Genomic DNA, 21562 nt, shown 5'->3' with positions numbered 1-21562 from the left:
AGACCACTTCTATGAAGTTGTGGCCTTGAAGAAGGTGATCCCCGAGGTCCCTTTCAAACTCAAAAAGAGTGAATATCCGGAGATCCGACATGAGATCCGAAGAAGAGGTTGGGAAGTTCTTACCAACCCTATTCAACAAGTCGGAATCTTAATGGTTCAAGAGTTCTATGCCAATGCATGGATCACCATGAATCTTAAGGTTGGCATTCAACTTGCCCATGATGCAAGGAGATGAACACCCTTACACTAGAAGGGTCAACTTTGATCAAAAGTTGGACTAAGTACTCATAGACATCTGTGAAGAGGGCGCCCAATGGAAGAGAGATTCAAGAGGGAAGCCGGTTCAATTGAGAAGGCATGACCTCAAGCCCGTAGCTAGGGGATGGTTGGAGTTTATCCAACGCTCAATCATTCCCACTAGCAACCGGTCTGAAGTTACTCTAGACCGGGCCATCATGATTCATTGCATCATGATTGGAGAAGAAGTAGAAGTTCATGAGGTTATAGCCCAAGAACTTTATAAGGTGGCGGACAAGTCCCCTACCTTGGCAAGGTTAGCCTTTCCTCATCTCATTTGTCACCTCTGTTATTCAGTTGGAGTTGACATAGAGGGAGACATCCCCATTGATGAGGACAAGCCCATCACTAAGAAAAGGATGGAGCAAACAAGAGATCCCACTCATCATGAAATCCCTGAGATGCCTCAAGGGATGCACTTTCCTCCACAAAACTATTGGGAGCAAATCAACACCTCCCTAGGAGAATTGAGTTCCAACATGGGACAACTAAGGGTGGAGCACCAAGAACATTCCATCCTCCTCCATGAAATTAGAGAAGATCAAAGAATCATGAGAGAGGAGCAACAAAGGCAAGGAAGAGACATTGAGGAGCTCAAGCACTCCATAAGATCTTCAAGAGGAAGAACAAGTCGCCATCACTAAGGTGGACCCGTTCTTTAATCTCCTTGTTCTTTATTTTTCTATTTTTTTCGAAAAATCATGCTTATGTTTATCTATGTTTGTGTCTTATGATCATTAGTGTCTTAGTGTCTATGCCTTAAAGTTATGAATATCCTATGAATCCATCACCTTTCTTAAATGAAAAATGTTCTTAATTGAAAAAGAGAAGAATTGCATGAATTTTAAATTTTATAACAGATTAATTATTTTGATGTGGTGGCAATACTTTTGTTTTCTGAATGTATGCTTGAACAGTGCATATGTCTTTTGAATTTGTTGTTCATGAATGGTTGGCTCTTGAAAGAATGATGAAAAAGGAGACATGTTACTGAGGATCTGAAAAATCATAAAAATGATTCTTGAAGCAAGAAAAAGCAGTGAATACAAAAAAAAGAAGCGAAAAAAAAACAAAAAAAAATGAGAAAGAGAAAAAGAAAGAAATAAAGCTGTGATCCAAGGCAAAAAAGAGTGTGCTTAAGAACCCTGGACACCTCTAATTGGGGACTCTAGCAAAGCTGAGTCACAATCTGAAAAGGTTCACCCAATTATGTGTCTGTGGCATGTATGTATCCGGTGGTAATACTGGAAGACAGAGTGCTTTGGGCCACGGCCAAGACTCATAAAGTAGTTGTGTTCAAGAATCATCATACTTAACTAGGAGAATCAATAACACTATCTGGATTCTGAGTTCCTATAGAAGCCAATCATTCTGAATTTCAAAGGATAGAGTGAGATGCCAAAACTATTCAGAGGCAAAAAGCTAAAAGTCCCGCTCATCTAATTAATACTGATCTTCATAGATGTTTTTGGAATTCATTGCATATTCTCTTCTCTTTATCTTATTTGATTTTCAATTGCTTGGGGACAAGCAACAATTTAAGTTTGGTGTTGTGATGAGCGGATAATTTATACGCTTTTTGGCATTGTTTTTAGTATGTTTTTAGTATGTTTTAGTTAGTTTTTAGTATATTTTTATTAGTTTTTAGTTAAAATTCACTTTTCTGGACTTTACTATGAGTTTGTGTGTTTTTCTGTGATTTCAGGTATTTTCTGGCTGAAATTGAGGGACCTGAGCAAAAATCTAATTCAGAGACTGAAAAGGACTGCAGATGTTGTTGGATTCTGACCTCCTTGCACTCGAAGTGGATTTTCTGGAGCTACAGAAACCCAATTGGCGCGCTCTCAACGGCGTTGGAAAGTAGACATTTTGGGCTTTCCAGCAATGTATAATATTCCATACTTTACCCGAGATTTGATGGCCCAAACTGGCGTTCCAAATCAGCTCAAGAATGCCCAGCGTTAAACGCCGGAACTGGCACAAGAATGGGAGTTAAACGCCCAAACTGGCACAAAAGCTGGCGTTTAACTCCAAGAAAAGCCTCTACACGAAAATGCTTCAATGCTCAGCCCAAGCACACACCAAGTGGGCCCGGAAGTGGATTTTTATGTCATTTACTCATTTCTGTAAACCCTAGGCTACTAGTTCTCTACAAATAGAACCTTTTGCTATTGTATTTTCATCTTTGGACATCTAGTTCTTAGATCAGATCTTTAGATCTTTGAATCTTTTGATCCTTGATCATTTGGAGTCTTTTGATCATGTATTGGGAGGCTAGCCATTCGGCCATGCCTAAACCTTGTTCTTATGTATTTTCAACGGTGGAGTTTCTACACACCATAGATTAAGGTGTGGAGCTCTGCTGTACCTCGAGTATTAATGCAATTACTATTGTTCTTCTATTCAATTCAGCTTGTTCTTATTCCAAGATATTCATTCGCACTCAAGAATTTGATGAATGTGATGATTATGTGACGCTCATCATCATTCTCACTTATGAACGCGTGCCTGACAACCACTCCCGTTCTACAAGCAAACAAGGCTTGAATGTTTATCTCTTGGATTCCTTAATCGAAATCTTCGTGGTATAAGCTAGAATTGATGGCGGCATTCAAGAGAATCCGGAAGGTCTAAACCTTGTCTGTGGTATTCTGAGTAGGATTCAATGATTGAATGACTGTGACGAGCTTCAAACTCCTGAAGGCTGGGCGTTAGTGACAGACACAAAAGAATCAATGGATTCTACTCCAACTTGATTGAGAACCGACAGATGATTAGCCGTGCCGTGACAGGGTGCGTTGAACATTTTCACTGAGAGGAAGGGACTGTAGCCACTGACAACGGTGATGCCCAACATACAGCTTGCCATGCAAAAGAGTAAGAAGGATTGGATGAAGACAGTAGAAAAGCAGAGAGACGGAAGGGACAAAGCATCTCCATTCGCTTATCTGAAATTATCACCAATGAATTACATAAGTATCTCTATCCTTGTTTTATGTTTTATTCATAAATCATCTATAACCATTTGAATCTGCCTAACTGAGATTTACAGGATGACCATAGCTTGCTTCATACCAACAATCTCCGTGGGATCGACCCTTACTCGCGTAAGGTTTATTACTTGGACGACCCAGTGCACTTGCTGGTCAGTTCTGCGAAGTTGTGATAAAGAGTTGAGATTGCAATTGAGCGTACCATGTTGATGGCGCCATTGATGATCACAATTTCGTGCACCAACGTCCTCTACCAATCCATAAGCTTGTTTTATTGACTTGTCTGCCATCTCTAATGAGATTCTCGCAGCTGGTACCTCAAAGATCCCCAGTTTCTCTATTACGAAGATTGGCATAAGATTTATACTTGACCCCAGGTCACACAGAGCCTTCTCAAAGGTCATGGTGCTTATGGTACAGGGTATTAAGAATTTACCAGGATCTTGTTTCTTTTGAGGTAAAGTTTGCTGAGCCCATGTATCTAGTTCACTAATGAGCAAGGGAGGTTCACCTTTCCAAGTCTCATTACCAAACAACTTGGCATTCAACTTCATGATGGCTCCTAGATATTGAGCAACTTGCTCTTCAGTTACATCTTCATCCTCTTCAGAGGAAGAATAGTTCTCAGAGCTCATGAATGGTAAAAGGAGGTTCAATGGAATCTCTATGGTCTCTAGGTGAGCCTCAGATTCCTTAGGTTCCTCAGTGTGGAACTCCTTTTTGTTCAGAGGACATCCCAGGAGGTCTTCCTCACTGGCATTCACGCCCTTCTCCTCCTTTGTGCATTCGGCCAAATTGATTATATCAATGGCCTTGCACTCTCCTTTTGGATTCTCTTCTGTATTGCTTGGGAGAGTACTAGGAGGGGTTTCAGTGATTTTCTTACTCAGCTGACCCACTTGTGCCTCCAAATTTCTAATGGAGGACCTTGTTTTACTCATGAAACTTAAAGTGACCTTAGATAGATCAGAGACTATGTTTGCTAAACTAGAGAGACTCTGCTCAGAGTTCTCTGTCTGTTGCTGAGAAGATGATGGAAAAGGCTTGCTATTGCTAAGCCTGTTTCTTCCATCATTATTAAAGCCTTGTTGAGGCTTTTGTTGATCCTTCCATGAGAAATTTGGATGATTTTTCCATGAAGAAATATAGGTGTTCCTATAGGGTTCACCCATGTAATTCACCTCTGCCATTGCAGGGTTCTCAGGATCATAAGCTTCTTCTTCAGAAGATGCCTCTTTAGTACTGTTGGATGCATTCTGCCATCCATTCAGACTCTGAAAAATCATGTTGACTTGCTGAGTCAACATTTTGTTCTGAGCCAATATGGCATTCAGAGCATCAATTTCAAAAATTCCCCTTTTCTGAGGCATCCCATTACTCACAGGATTTCTCACAGAGGTGTACATGAATTGGTTATTTGCAACCATGTCAATGAGTTCTTGAGCTTCTGCAGGCATTTTCTTTAGGTGAATGGATCCACCTGCAGAATGGTCCAGTGATATCTTAGAAAGCTCAGATAGACCATCATAGAACATATCTAAGATGGTCCACTCTGAAAGCATGCCAGAAGGACACTTTTTGGTCAACTGCTTGTATCTTTCCCAAGCTTCATAGAGGGATTCACCATCTTTTCGCTTGAAGGTCTGAACATCCACTCTAAGCTTGCTCAGCTTTTGAGGAGGAAAGAACTTGGCCAAGAAGGCCGTGACCAGCTTATCCCAAGAGTCCAGGCTATCTTTAGGTTGTGAGTCCAACCATGTTCTAGCTCTATCTCTTACAGCAAAGGGGAACAACATGAGCTTGTAGACTTCAGGATCTACTCCATTAGTCTTAATAGTATCACAGATCTGCAAGAACTCAGTTAAAAATTGATAGGGATCTTTTGATGAAAGTCCATGAAACTTGCAGTTCTGTTGCATTAAAGTAACTAGTTGAGGTTTTAGCTCAAAATTGTTTGCTCCAATGGCAGGGATTGAGATGCTTCTTCCATAAAAATTAGAAGTAGATGTAGTATAATCACCAAGCATCCTCCTTGCGCCTCCACCATTGTTATTGGGTTCGGCCAAGTCTCTTTCTTTTTCGAGATTCTCTATAAGGTTTTCTCTTGATTGTTGTGCTTTAGCTTCTTCTTCAGAGTCTTTTCAGGTTCAGGATCTGTTTCAACAAGAATGTCCTTATCCTTGCTCCTGCTCATATGAAAAAGAAGAGAACAAAAAAGAAAAAGGAATCCTCTATGTCACAGTATAGAGATTCCTTTGTGTGAGTAGAAGAAGAAAAGAATAGAAAAAGAAGGAGAAAAATTCGAACACAGAAGAGAAGTGTTAGTAAATGAATAAATAAATAGAAAGAGATGAGAAAGAAGAGTGTTCAAAAATTGTTTTTGAAAAATAAGTTAGTGATTTTCGAAAATTAAGAGAAGAAATAAAATTAAAATTAAAATTTGAAACAATTAGTTAATTAAAAGAATTTTGAAAAAGAGTGAAGAATTTTCGAAAATTAGAAAAAAAAGTAGTTAGGTGGTTTTGAAAAAGATAAGAAATAGTGAAACAAACAAAAAGTCAGTTAGTTAGTTGAAAAAGATTTGAAAATCAATTTTGAAAAGATTTTTGAAATCAATTTTGAAAAAGATATGATTTGAAAATAAAAGATATGATTAAAATTTATTTTGAAAAAGATTTGATTTTAAAAATTAAAATTGATTACTTGACTAACAAGAAACTAAAAGATATGACTCTAGAATTTAAAGATTGAACCTTTCTTAACAAAAAAGTAACAAACTTCAAATTTTTGAATCAATCACATTAATTGATAGTAAAGTTTTTGAAATTTTGAAATAAAGATAAGAAAAAGATTTTTAAAATCAAAATTTTTTAAATTTTCGAAAAATAATAAGAAAAATGAAAAAGATTTGATTTTTGAAAAAGATTATGAAAAGATAAGATTTTTAAAATTGAAATCTTGACTTGACTAACAAGAAACAACTTATTTTAAAAGTTTTTGACTAAGTCAACCCAAAGATTTCGAAAAATATGAGACAAATAAGGGGAAAGATATTTTTTATTTTTAAATTTTTTTATGATGAGAGATAAAAATACAAAAATGACTCACAACATGAAAATTATGAATCAAAACACATGATGCATGCAAGAATACTATGAATGTCAAGATGAACACCAAGAACACTTTGAAGATCAAGATGAACATCAAGACTTATTTTTGAAAAATTTTCAAGACAAGAAAAATATGCAAGACACCAAACTTAGAAATTTGCAATGCTTAGACACTATGAATGAAAAAATGCATATGAAAAATAACAAAAAACACAAAAATAAGAAAATATGAAGATCAAACAAGAAGACTTACCAAGAACAACTTGAAGATCATGAAGAATGCAATGCATGAATTTTTTGAAAAATGCATAAAAAATTTTTAAAAAACATGCAATTGACAACAAAATTAAAAATTGACACTAGACTCAAACAAGAAACACAAAATATTTTTTGTTTTTATGATTTTATAATTTTTTTTGGATTTTTTTTAAATTAATTTTTGGAAAAACAAAAACAAAGAAAAAAATTTTTTTGAAAAATTTTTGAAAACTTTTTTGAAAAATTTTTGAAAACTTTTTTGAAAAGAAAATTACCTAATATGAGCAACAAGATGAACCGTCAGTTATCCAAACTCGAACAATCCCCGGCAACCGCGCCAAAAACTTGGTGCACGAAATTGTGATCATCAACAATGGCGCCAATAGACTTGGAGCTCTCAAACGTGAATCACACTTTGTCACAACTTCGCACAACTAACCAGCAAGTGCACTGGGTCGTCCAAGTAATACCTTACGTGAGTAAGGGTCGATCCCACGGAGATTGTTGGCATGAAGCAAGCTATGGTCATCTTGTAAATCTCAGTCAAGCGGATTCTAATGGTTATAATGGTTTTTGAATATAAAATAAATAAAGCATAAAATAGAGATAAAGATACTTATGTAATTCATTGGTAAGAATTTCAGATAAGTGCATAGAGATGCTTTGTTCCTGTTGAATCTCTGCTTTCCTACTACCTTCATCCAATCTTTCATACTCCTTTCTATGGCAAGCTGTATGTTGGGTTTCACCGTTGTCAATGGCTACCTCCTGCCCTCTCAGTGAAAATGGTCCAAATGCTCTGTCATAGCACGGCTAATCATCTGTTGGTTCTCGATCATGTCAGAATAGAATCCAGTGATTCTTTTGCGTCTATCACTACGCCCAACACTCGCGAGTTTGAAGCTCGTCACAGTCATTCAATCCCTGAATCCTACTCGGAATACCACAGACAAGGTTTAGACTTTCCGGATTCTCAAGAATTCTGCCAATGGATTCTAGCTTATACCACAAGACTCCGATCTTTCGGATTGGAGGCTAAAAGATACACGCTCGTTTTAAGGTAGAACGGAAGTAGTTGTCAGTCACGCGTTCATAGGTGAGAATGATTGTGAGTGTCACAGATCATCACATTCATCATGTTGAAGTGCAACGAATATCTTAGAATAAGAATAAGCTGAATTGAATAGAAGAATAATAGTAATTGCATTGATACTCGAGGAACAGCATAGCTCCACACCTTAATCTATGGTATGTAGAAACTCCACCGTTGAAAATACATAAGTGATAATGGTGTTCATTGGCTTCGGCCCAGAGAGGGAACTGGAATAACCAAGACCCGGTCAAAAGACACTCAATACAATAGTAAAAAGTTCTATTTATACTAAACTAGTTACTAGGGTTTACAGAAATAAGTCTTAGTGCAGAAATCTACTTCCGAGGCCCACTTTGGTGTGTGCTTGGACTGAGCTTGAGCTTTACACATGCAGAGACTTCTCTTGAGGTTAAACGCCAAGTTGTAACGTCTGTTTGGCGTTTAACTCTGGTTTGTGACGTGTTTCTGGCATTTTACTCCAGAATGCAGCATTAAACTGGCGTTGAACGCCAGTTTGCATCGTTTAAACTTGAATAAAGTATAAACTATTATATATTTCTGAAAATCCCTAGATGTCTACTTTTCAACGCAATTGAGAGCACGGCATTTGGAGTTTGGTAGCTCCAGAAAATCCATTTCGAGTGCAGGGAGGTCAGAATCCAACAACATCAGCAGTCCTTTTTCAGCATAAATCAGATTTTTACTCAGGTCCCTCAATTTCTGCCAGAAAATACCTGAAATCATAGAAAAACACACAAACTCATAGTAAAGTCTAGAAATGTGAATTTTGCATAAAAACTAATAAAAACATCCCTAAAAGTAGCTAGATCCTACTAAAAACTACCTAAAAACAATGTCAAAAAGCGTATAAATTATCCGCTCATCATTAAGCGCTTGAGATGAAGTCATATGCACTTGAGAAGATCCATACTGATGATAATGGTTCAGATATGATGACTAAAAGTTTACCTGCAGTGAAGTTTGATTTCTGCAAAGAAAAGGCGGATTTAGTGGAGCAGCCTATCCCTACTTGAGTTGGTGAGGGAGAAATTTGTTGGTGGGTCCCAACTTCAAGTGGGGCCCACATATTATATAAAAAAAAGAAAGAAGTGGCTAAAAAGCCATGGAGGGAGAGAGAACGAGAGTCTTGCTCTCTCATTTAGAAACAAAAAAAAGGGAACAGTGAGCCGTCGAAGAGAAGAAGAGAACATTGGGGAAAAAATGATTATTAGAATATAACTTGCTAGTTGTATTGTCTTCTCTTTTGCCTGATTTGAGATACCCATTTTTGTGGAGGATTTATGTTGATTCCACCAGTTTTAGTGATGTATTTTGTTGATTGTTGAGATGCCCTAGTGTCACTAGGAAGACTGTTTGTGTACCCATTATTCTGATAGTGGAAGATTTTTCTAGACTAGGTCCCGTGAATTTTTTGTCCCTCTTTTGAGAATTTTTCTACGGTAAAATTCTGGTGTCTGATTATTTAATTTCTCTGCCATTATAATTGTTACTTGGAATATTTTTAGTATTGTCTATTTAATCGTATAAATTGTGAAAAAATTATTTCTAATACTTCCGCTGTTAGACAGGTTCTTATTTGAACATTTTTTTGAATTTTTCCAACATTAATTTAGTGAGAGTCTAAAAAATTTTGTGGATATGTCAATATATGAAAGCCTGTGGCTTGGTGGCTAATGATTGACCTGCAAATTAACAAGTGACACTTGTTAGATATAAAAGTTTGACTAGATTTTGGCTTACACACTATTGTTATGTCAATGCCTAGTAGGTATAGTCAGTCTAACCACCAAATTTATCATACCACTAGAGACGACACGTACATATAATGGATATCAATGTAATTATATTCTTTATTTCTCCTTAAAAGTAACTTTTGAAAATTAGATGGGACTATTTGGGCTATTTGATTATGCCTCTCAATTTACAAGGCATAATGAATTGAATCTGAAACTGTATATTGTAGGGCAGCCTCTATTCCAAGGGAAAATGGCAACAAGGCCTGCCTTCAAATGAAGTTAGTTTACAATAAATTGGCACCAATTTTTCTGTGTGTATTGGGATGGATGGAATGTGTTTGTCCATGCCTACTTTTCAGTGAATTAGAACTTTTTCATATGATTGTGTTTAAGGTTTGTGTCTCTACTCCTTATTCTTTCTCTACAAATTAGTTTATAGCGTCCCTCCTCTGCAATTTCATAACTTTTATTCCTTTCTTCAGGTTACCACCATTGAGAAATCCAGTATCTATTCTCATGGAAGGAAAACAACCATAAAGGAGTTCTACAGTAAGAACTAACTATAAGTAATACTAATTATGTACCTCTTTTTTACTCATACTTCTCTAAATAACATAAAGCTAAGGGTTATATTTGATGCCATGCAACCCTCATATTTCTGCATTTTACTTTAACTAGTTGACATCATCAATTTTCATAGGAGAATTTTCTATTGTCTTTTATTTTAATGTCGAAATTGCTAAATTTTGTCTTCTTTATCATTTTGAAAATGTTACAAGTGTGGGTTCATTACTTTGTATTTGAAAATAATAAAATTTTAATTCTTTTTTATAAGTTTGACAACTCATGTTGGATACTATAGAAGGCACCATTTTTATAGAGGAAGATGTCTTTACTTTCTGGGAGATGATGTGGTATTACACATCTTGCTATTTGATTGGTCAGAGTTACATAGATAAATATCTTATTTACAAGGAAGGCTAGTGACTTAGTGTTGCATTTTTAAAATACAAGACAATTAAATGTTATATAACTTAAATGACATGTTAGTATATACTTCTAGAAAAGTGTAATATGTAATAAGTATTGTCTAATATATATCAAAGAGAACTCAGTCTAATATACCTTTTTACTAATTTAAAATCCATAACTACAGGTGTTATATTACCTTCTCTCATGCAACTTCAGGGTGATTTAGTAGATGCTGACATTACTCAGAAAAAGGTACCAAGATAGTTTTACCTAGTTGCTTGCTGCCATGCCATGTGTATATATTGCTACAATGATTGGTAATTATGTTATGTGTTCAAAATTACATTACTTTATATAAGTTATTGGAAATATTCTATTAATTTAAGAAAATGTCAGGTGATTAACACTTTTCTTTATTTTATTTTAAAATTTATATTTGAACCAACATTAATTCTATATTTTTTTTTACTCTAAAACTATTAGCTCCCTGATATTCTAAACATTATTCAATTTATCGTTAGATGAAATATAAATTGGTACAATATTTTAATTTTTCAAATATAATAGGTACAATTAATCCTTTAATTTTTATAAGAATAAACACGTGGAATTAATTTTAAATGTCAACCCGTCTTTTTCCATCTCACTTTTTTTTTGCTCTTACAGGAACACAAGATCAAAATCTTGTCCATTTTGCAGGGAAAGTTCAAAGAGAATTAAGTCAAGGGATTTGTGGGTTCTAACATGATGTGATTGATGTGCAAGAAATATACAAAGAGGATATATTACTTCTCTATCTATTTATAAACAACCTACCTGAATATATCACGGATGCTATTTTCTTTATGTATTATGAGTACTTAATTGAATTGAAAAGTATGTACACTGATAAAAATTGCCAGCCATCAATGTACAGAATCTGGTCAATTTTTTTGGTCCCAATTATTATTTGTTTGTAAAATTTTTAAAGATTATGAATTTATTTGAGTATCATTAAGTTGTTAAAAAAATAATTTTTAATAAATTTTTATTTTATTTTTTAATGTATTTAACAAAATTTTAATTAATAAAAATACTAAAAAAATTCTTTTTTTTTTAATTTTAATTTATATTTTTTATTAAAAAGATCTTTTTTTACTAAAAAAAGATGATTTTAACATTATAAATAACAAAAAAATATTTTTATATTGTCGTATCTAAACATAATTGTTAAATAAAAATAAATTTTTATATAAAATATTTAAATATAAAATTATTTTTATTTTTTTAAAATATTTTAAAAAATCACTTAAAAATATCTTTTCGTAAAAATTTACGCAAATAAATCATATATCGAATTATATGAAATATATCTAATATTGTTTCTTAACTGAATTCAATACATCAATAGGAATTAGGACAAGAAGGGTGACTAATAAACATTTTTTAAGAGTATTAACAAATTAACCTTTGGCAAAATTATTATATATATTCTATCTTTTATTCATAATAATCATCGTTACAACTTATTTAAAAATATTAATTTATGAATATACTTAAAAAAAATCAAAATGAAAACTGCGAATCAAAGAGACTATAAGCTAATTTATATAAATATATAATAGGACAAATGACACAATTAAACTAAATAAAGGCAGATATTACACGATTTTACTGAAAGGAAAAATGCAACAAAAATCTATCAGAACGACAATTTCATATAATTCGAATGAGGTTTATTCGAATTATACAAACCAATAGTAATTCAAATCACTTACATTCGAATTATGCATGCATGCTCTTCATAAAAGTAATTCGAATCCCATTAATTTGAATTACACACATGACTTCCTGCTAGTTCGAATCAGCCTAAGTTAAACTAGCCCACGGTTTAGTGCATATAGTAATTTGAAATAGGCTGTTTCAAATTACACACGATTTAGGCTGTCCATGGTAATTCGAATTGCACCCATTCGAATTACAAAGCCTTTCTCTATAAAAAGAGTTCGAATTAAGCTCATTCGAACTATCATCTCAAACCTCTGCCCCCACTAGATCCCAGAGAAAACTCTTTCTTTACAACTCCAACAAAGTGTTCAACAGAATATTCAACTGATGGGGGATAACCCGAACTGATTTTATCGTTCGGATGGGGTCACCCATATAGCTGGTGTCATCAATGAAGAGGTTAGTGCGAACTTTTCCTTTTAAAATATGATTTAATGTGTTGTTTTTATATTTTTGCCTTTTGTTTGTTATAATGGTAGTCATTATTTACCGTTGTTAAATTAAATAGGATTGTTATATAAGTGGTTATATTAGTGGTTACATGAGTGATTTATTAGTGATTACAAATAAATAGAAAAGTATGCGTGGTAAGGATAATGGAGGGCGAAACTAGAGTAAGATTTTTTTTGTTAATGTAAGAATCGAAATTTTTACGTAAAATCGCTTTAATAAAATAATAACTTTAAATTGCTCGGGATAGATTCAAAAATATAGAAATGATATTTTAAAACAAAAAAGGTGAAATTTGAATTCAATGAATTTTTTTGAATTGAAAAATGTATCTTTTGCGAAAGATTTTTGTAAAAATGTGTACCGGTACTTAAGCTGGCAATACCAGCTCTAGTCTGTTCGATACCGTGTTTTAAGAAAAATAAAATTTTAAAAATTTAATTTATTGTTTTGAAAGGAAAAAAATAATTTAGAATTGAAAACCTGGCGCAAATCTTAATAGTTTTAGCCCAAAGTGGGTCAAACGGACCTAAAACACTAATGAGTTAGACCGGACCAAAGTTGGGCCCAAGTCCAACTTATATAAGACCTTTAATAAGGATTTGCATCCTCATTTCAGCACCAAAGAGAGAGAGAAACGCAGATTGAGAGAGAGGGGAGGGTAGTACTATTTATCACAATCTTCCGAGAGCCATATCTTGAGTTACGGAGCTCCGATTGACGAGTCATTTTCGGCCATGCAAAACTCTCATGGAACTCTTCGTTTCTATCTAAACTTTGTTGGTAAGAAATGTAAACTCAAGCTCCAATTTCCAGCCCTAATAATTATATATATATACATATATATACATATATATATATATGTGTGTGTGTGTGTGTGTGATGTTAGTTTGAGTTTTGGTGCTTGTTGGAGTTGTCTTGGCTTTTTGGAAGATTGTGGGATCCATATTTTGGTGTGTTATGCATATTGGGAATCGGTCAAGGTATGGTTTCGGTTTTCTCTATGTAATATGTAATATTTCTGGACACTTAGGCTAGTGGACCTTAGGATATGATTGAATTGATTGTTGGAAATTATTGAATTTGATTATGCATGATGGTGTTTTTGATTTGATGAATTGTGATGTTGAACTTTAATGTTGTTATTCATTATTGAAATGAGGTTTGAAAATGATGATTGGAGTGTTGATAGTGAATTATGAGCTTATTGATATTGATAAAGGTTGGACATGGAGAAATGATGCTTAGAGTGTAAACATTGATAATTTGAGGAAGGTAAGGGACAATTTTTTATGAAATTAGTGAAATTGCATGATGGTAGGAAGAGGAATGAATTGGAAGGTGTATAAACATCATTTAGGTTTATTGGAACTATTTTGGTAGTAGGATATTTGGTTTTGACTGTGAATTTTGGAAGTTTGAGAACCTAGTTAATTTTTAGTAAAAACCAGTTTTTGGTGAATTTTGACAGATCATAACTTGAGTCTCAATTTTTTAAATTAGTTGAAATTTCTCTTGAATTAAAGTTCATTTAAAGATTTTTAAATTGATATAAATTTTGATGAAAATAAATTTTTGTAGAAGAAGTTATGAACGTTTAAAGTTTGGTGTTAAAAAACTGATTTCTGCAACTTTACCAAATTTTGCAATTCTGGAGGGGTATGTGTACGCGAACAACCCATATGGGAGAGTGCCATTCTTTTTGGAACCTATTAATAAGCAAACTCTTGTATGCGTACGCAAGAGGGATAAATTCTGGAGGTGTATGCGTACGCGAACCACCCATACGCGAGCGTGTCATTCTGTTTGGCACCAATGCGTACGCAAGCTCTTGTATGCATATGCGAAATGGGGAAAATTTTATGTATGCGTACGTATATAATGGGTATGCGTACTTATAGACCCTGTTTATCTGAAAAATGATTTTTCTTTGATTTCAAGGATTCTCTAACTTTCTAAACTTCCTTCAAATGCTGTTTACGAGTACTATCGAGGACTTAGGTTCTCATATTACTAAAGATGAGTTAGTGATTTATTTTAGTGAATTTCTATATGAATTTTGAAGATGGAGACTTAGGTTTTTGGAGTACTGAAGATGGATTAGTTGAGTAAGATGGCGGAGTGTTGTAGTAACAATTGAAATAATGAATTGTGAATTTCGTATTGATGATGTTGAGACAAGTCAATGGCTCAGAGTGGGCTGAATACTGAAAATGATTTGTGAAAGCCACTGATATATTGCTTTATGCTGATACTGTTGAGTCGCCATGCGGCTCGAACAAGGACTGTGGCAGTCTCCCGCTTGTCAAGGTCACGGCGTCGGCGTAAGGACGGTAGTTAATCCCACTTACGTTAAGATGTGAGGGCTGAGGTTGTATCCCGCTCGCATAACCTTCTCTGCTGCATGAGTGTGCAGAGCCTATATCTCTGGCATAGCAAACTCCCTGCTACATGAGTGTGCAGAGCCTATATCTCTGGACATGGCAGGAAGGCTACATTTGGAAGAATGTGTCGAGTTGGCATTTATAGACCGACAAGTGATATCATGATCCAATAGAAAAGGCATTCATCACATGCATCTTCTACCTATTTTATTGCTTTGCTTAATTTCTGTTATGCCTAAATGAATCAAATGTTTACTTGCTAATTGTTCTATTTGTTATACATGTATCTTACTTGTGCTTTACTTGTCTGCATTATTTGTGCTTTCTTCTGGGATTGAGGAGGTTTGGTAGGCGGTGTCGATGGGATCGTACGGAGGTTAGGTTGGCGAAGGCTGTGGGATATAGCGGTGTGATTAGTATTAGTTAGAAATTCCCTAAGTGTAGATAATCCTGTTATTATTTATGGTTTAAGTTATTTATTTTGCTAAGTTGGATATCTATTTAGTATGAAGCTCTAGGATTGCCTCTGGCATCCCGGGGTCTTACATCTTACATTATCGGGTACTATTACCATACTGAGAACCTCCGATTCTCATTCCATACTTTGTTGTTATTTTTTAGATGTAGGGTGAAGAGAGGATTTTTGCGTGGTCTAGAATTCAGAATAAATTCCTGTTGCAAGTATAGCTTCTAAACCAACAAGAATCCTTTCTTACAAACGTTTTGGTTGTCAGAAGTAACAAACCCCTAAATAAATTGATAACCGAAGTATTTAAACCTCGGGTCGTCTTCTCAAGGAATTGCAGGGACGTATGTTCTTATTATTGGTTATGAGTTTGTAAATTGGGGGTTTTAAGAATGAGGGACAATTATGATGAATGACAAGTAAAATAAATAATTGACTGTAAAATAAACTCTTGGCAAGGTATGAGAACTGGAAGTCCTATCCTAGTTATCCTTATCAATTGTGATGAGAATTGGATTTTTCTCCCACTTTGTTAACCTCTAACTATGAAGGTAAGTCAAGTGAATGAATTAATTTGAATCCTCAAGTCCCAGTCTTTCCTTGGGAAAAGTTAGAGTTATTGGATCTCGAATCAATTCTTGAAGAATTCCAATTTTCAATCAACAATGAGTTTGATAACCCAAGAGTCACCAATTAATCAACCAAAGCCAAGAATGTAGAAAGCTAAATTAAAATCATAAATATCTGGAATACCTCAAATAACATACATTCGAAGCAATGAAATCTAACATAGAAAAGTTCATAAGCCAATTGGGCAACATAAATCAAATACAAATAAAAGCATTAAAGTATCTCAAAGTAGAAGAGAAGTCAAAATAGAGAAATATTGAACCTGATGTGAAGATGAGATAAATTCCTAATTTCTAAAAATCCTAATCCTAAATTCTAAGAGAGAGGAGAGAGCCTCCCTCTCTACAAACTACATCTAAAATATGAAAAGTGAATTCTGAGAGCCTCCTTATGAATGGATGCATTCCCCCACTTTATAGCCTCTAATATGTGTGTTCTAGGCTGAAAACTGGGTCAAAAACAGCCCAGAAATCACTCCCAGCGCTTTCTAGTCCGTACAGGTCGCGGAAGAGTGACGCGGAGGCGTTGTCCACGCGTTAGCGTGGGTTGTGTTCCTGCCAGGTCACACGGCCGCGTGATCCACGCATTTGCATCATCTGGCGTCGGGGCAGCTATGGTAAATTATATATCGTTGCGAAGCCCCGGGTGTTAGCTTTCCAACGCAACTAGAACCATTTTATTTGGATCTCTGTAGCTCAAGTTATGATCGTTTGAGTGCGAAGAGGTCAGGCTGGACAGCTTAGCAATTTCTTCAACTTCTTGTATTCCTTCCACTTTTGCATGCTTCCTTTCCAACCTCTGAGCCATTCATGCCCTGTAATCCCTGAAATCACTTAACACACATATCACGGCATCTAATGGTAATAAAAGAGGATTAATATTAACAAATATAAGACCAAAGAAGCATGTTTTCAATCATAGCACAAAATCCGGAAGGAAAACGTAAACTCATGCAAATAGTATGAATAAGTGGGTAAAGAGTTGATAAAAACCACTCAATTGAGCATAAGATAAACCATAAAATAGTGGTTTATCAACCTCCCCACACTTAAACGATAGCATGTCCCCATGCTAAGCTCAAGAGAAACTATAAAGAGATGAAGAGGTATGATAGAATGTATGAGATGCAACCTATGAATGCAACTAAATGCAAATGTTTCTACCTACTTAGTTAAAAGTAAATAAGTTCTTCAAGACAAATATGAATTAAATTCCACTAATTCAAATCACAGAATAAAAATCAAGTAAACTTGTAAGAAGATATCTAATGAAAGCAGGGAACATAGAATCAAGCATTGAACCCTCACTGGTAGTGTATATCACTCTAATCTCTCAAGTGTCTAGGGTCAATCACTCTATTCTTCTCTAATCATGCTTTCTAAACTTCGTTCTTCATCTAACTAATCAACAAATATTTAATATACTAATGCAAACATCATGAGGTCTTTTCAGGGTTGTAATGGGGCTGAGGTAAAGGTAGGGATATGTATATAAGGCTAAGTGAGCTAATTAAGTGAATCCTTGATTAGTCTAAGATCTCACCTAACATACATAGTTTGTAAAGCAAAGCTTCTTTACCTATTCTCCCATATTTTTCCCACTTTTGATGTTACATGCTCATGCATTAGTTTTAATTCTGTCCCATGTGCATTGCTTTAATGCACATGGTAATTCAATTATTTTGATTTCACATGAGCATGCTTCCCAAAAATTTTATTTTGAATTATTTCATTCTTTTCAACTTTCCACCCTTTGTTTTTATCATCCATGTTCCCAATAGGTTTCCCACACTTAAACAATTACACAATTTTTTATCTTAAGCTAACCAAGGATTCAACTTGGGATTTTAAATTTGTTTTTCTGCTTAAGACTAGTGTTGTGGTTTATAGAATAAGAGGGAATTAAAGGCTCAAGGGGGGCTAACAAGGGTTATGTAAAAGGTAGGCTAATTTTGGGATAAGTGAGCTAGAACCAAACAATGCCCTCAATCATATGCAAGCATGTAAATATATTAAATATTGGACATATAGAATGGAATAAAGTAAAGATTACAATTATAGAGAAGAAAACACACAAAAATAAAAATTTATGGTTAAATAATGTAACCATGTAAATAAGCTTAAAATCTCACAGGTTGTGTGTTCTTTGGCTCAAAAACCATGTTCCAAATACAACTTCAAACAAATTTAACACAAAAAAATTTTCAATTTAAATTAGTGAAATATTATAAAATAAAGTCTTGAAAAGAAATTTATTACTTCAACCAAGTGGTAAAATATGCAATCAAACATGCAAATGCAATACCTAACAAGGAAAATAAACCATTGGTGTTGACATAAAAGAGTAACTAACCCATGGAGATCGGTATCGACCTCCCCACACTTAAAGATTGCACCGTCCTCGGTGCATGCTAAGATGTGCAGGTGGACGGGTTGCTTCAACTGATGCTTTTCTCTAAAGATTGAGCATATGAACTTGTTTGTCTCCTCAGTAAGAAGCTTTTCCTCTCCCTTTGTGGTGGCCATCCTGAAAGAAGAGGGAAAAGAAGAAAAAGTAACCCAGAAATAAAAATAAGAATATAAATAAAGTCTGGGTAGGTTAATGCCAAATAATGGGGGTCTCAATTACATGGTAGTTACAACATGCAAGTAAGAAAATAGGAGAGACACATGGCATATCAATAATGTAAAAATTTGCAAAAATGAGGGAAGAGAGTGTGGGTAAGGAGAGATAATATAAATTCATGTCAACGAAAAGTGATACAGGTATAAAAGATTAGCATTGATATAAATAAGATTACCTAACCAGAATAAAACAAGTCACTAAGCACTCAAAATAATTCAAGAGAAGATGCAACAGTTAAATAAGAAAATTCAACACCAAAGGAAAAATAATGAATTTAGAAAAGAAAGAAGAATATACACTAAATTAAAATGCAATGAATGGAATATGCAAATAAATAAGATGAAAGATAAGAAGAATAAGAAGGGAAAGAAGTGAGTAAGAAAGGAGGGAGGGAAGAATTAGGATTGGGGAAGAAAAGATAAGATATTTGGCAAATTAGGATAAGCTGTGCGGCGCAAGCGATGCGGACGCGTGGGGCACGCGGTCGCATGACTTGCGCTTTAAGTTAATCAACGCGGTCGCGTCGGTCATGCCGTCGCGTGACACATGTTATGCTTCTGGCGCGAGTGTAGCCTCGCGCCTACACAACTCTTTGTTTGAATTATTTTATTTGCCAAATTTGGGGTGACGCAATCGCATGGGGCATGCGATCGCGTGCGTGGGCTTTAGGAGAATGTGACGCGGTCGCGTGGGTCACGTGGCCACGTGGGTAGAATTGTGCGTTCAGCACCAATCCAGCACCACTCTAGCACAATAATTGGTTGTGCACTGATGAGAGAACTTTTGCGTGGTCTAGAATTCAGAATAAATTTCTGTTGCAAGTATAGCTTCTAAACCAACAAAAGTCCTTTCATACAAATGTTTTGGTAACAAACCCCTAAATAAATTGATAACCGAAGTATTTAAACCTCGGGTCATCTTCTCAAGGAATTGCAAGGAAGTATGTTCTTATTATTGGTTATGGAGATTGTAAATTTGGGGTTTCAAGAATGAGGAGTGAATATGGCAATTAATTTAAATAGCAATTAGAATAAATAAATACTGTAAAGTAAACTTTTGGCAAGGTATGAGAAATTGGAAGTCCAGACTTTGTTATTCTTAGCAATAATAATGAAAGTTGAATCTTAATTCCACTTAGTTAACCTTTGCTAGAGCAAAGGAAAGTTAAGGGACTAATTAGTTAGACTTTCGAATCCTATTTATTTCCTAAGAAAAGGTTGGGATTATTGAAGTTCAGTTCAATTAGCAAAGATAACAGTTATCAATTATCTTTAGCTAAGATAACTCCTAAGTTACTGATTTCTTAACCAAGACCAAAAGGAAGGAAATTAAATCTACTGGAATAAAAGCGTCTTCAGATTGGGAAGAATCAATGGCATAAGTAAAGAAAGCAATATTAAACTGAAATACCTCAAATATCATTAAATAAGAAAATCATCATGAAAGTGGCATAGGCCAAATAGGCAACATAACTAATACAAGCAAGCATTCAAATGTCTGAAAATAAGAAATAACATAGAGTGAAAGAACATTGAACTTGGGATTGAGAGTAACTCCTAAAACTAAGAGAAGTCATAAATCCTAAATCCTAATCCTAAAGAGAGAGAGGAGAGAACCTCTCTCAAAACTAGATCTAAATCATCCAAAGTAACTAAAAATGTCTCGACACTTTGAATGGATGCATTCCCTCATTTCATAACCTCTGGTCTATGGCTTCTGGACTTGGATTTGGGCCAAAAAGAGCTTCAGAATCCGCTATGAGCGTTTTCTGTAATTTTTGGTGCGTGGCCTCTGTCACGCGTCCGCGTGGGTCACGCGGTCGCGTCAATTGGAGTTTTCCTTGTCGCGCGGTCACGTCAGTCATACGGCCGCGTCATAGGTGTTCTTCGTTAGGCGCGCGGTCGCGTCAGCCATGCGGTCGCGTCACTGCTTCTTCGCGCTTGGCATGCGGACGCGTCGTCGATGCGGTTGCGTGGATGCCAGTTTCTCCAAAACTCCGTTTTATGCTTTCCTTCCATTTTTGTATGTTTCCTTTTCCATCTTTTAAGTCATTCCTGCCTTAGAAGATCTGAAACTACTCAACACACTAATCATGGCATCGAATGGAAATAAAAGTAATTAAAATAATTAATTTTTAAAGTATAGGAAACATGTTTTTTACATACATCACATAATAAGGAAGGAAAAGTAAAACTATGCAATTAATATGAATAAGTGGGTGAAGGATTGAATAAATCACTCAAACTAAGCACAGAATATATCACAAAATATAGGTTTATCATGCACCCTTTTACGTCAAAATCCAGGGCACGCGGCCGCGTGGGGTACGCGGTCGTGTGGGAGGCCATTATTCCCATATGACGCGGTCGTGTCAGCGACGCGGTCACGTGGGACGATTTGTGCCATTGGCACACCTCCAGCCACGCTCTCGCGTGACTCTCTGTTCGTTTTTATTTTCTCCCCTCTCCTTGCAACGCGGACGCGTCGCTGATGCGGTCGCGTCGCTTGGCATTTTTTTTTAATATGCAGTATGCAGAATGCAAAATGATATGAATGTTATGAGTAACTCCAGGTTCAATGAAAAACTTGAAAACAAATAAAACTAAATTAAAATGAAAAAGGAACGATCATACCATGGTGGGTTGTCTCCCACCTAGCACTTTTAGTTAAAGTCCTTAAGTTGAACAATTGAGGAGCTTCCTGTTATGGCGGCTTGTGCTTGAACTCATCCAGAAATCTCCACCAATGTTTGGAGTTTCA

The 21562-nt window shown here is 35.3% G+C and overlaps 1 non-coding gene and 1 pseudogene across 1 annotated transcript; both read left to right on the top strand.

The window, feature by feature from the left end:
- The first annotated feature begins 4850 nt into the window (after positions 1-4850).
- On the top strand, positions 4851-4954 carry LOC130948268 (small nucleolar RNA R71). The gene has a single exon (XR_009072995.1). It is a non-coding gene; the product is annotated as a small nucleolar RNA R71 (small nucleolar RNA).
- Positions 4955-8650: 3696 nt separating this feature from the next.
- On the top strand, positions 8651-13945 carry LOC130980664 (E3 ubiquitin-protein ligase AIRP2-like; annotated as a pseudogene).
- Positions 13946-21562: the final 7617 nt, after the last annotated feature.

This window comes from Arachis stenosperma, chromosome 1, assembly GCF_014773155.1.
Source record: "Arachis stenosperma cultivar V10309 chromosome 1, arast.V10309.gnm1.PFL2, whole genome shotgun sequence".
NCBI classification, from domain to species: Eukaryota; Viridiplantae; Streptophyta; class Magnoliopsida; order Fabales; family Fabaceae; genus Arachis; species Arachis stenosperma.
The sequence above is the reverse complement of the archived record's forward strand: the minus strand, read 5'-3'. Positions and strand labels throughout refer to the sequence as shown.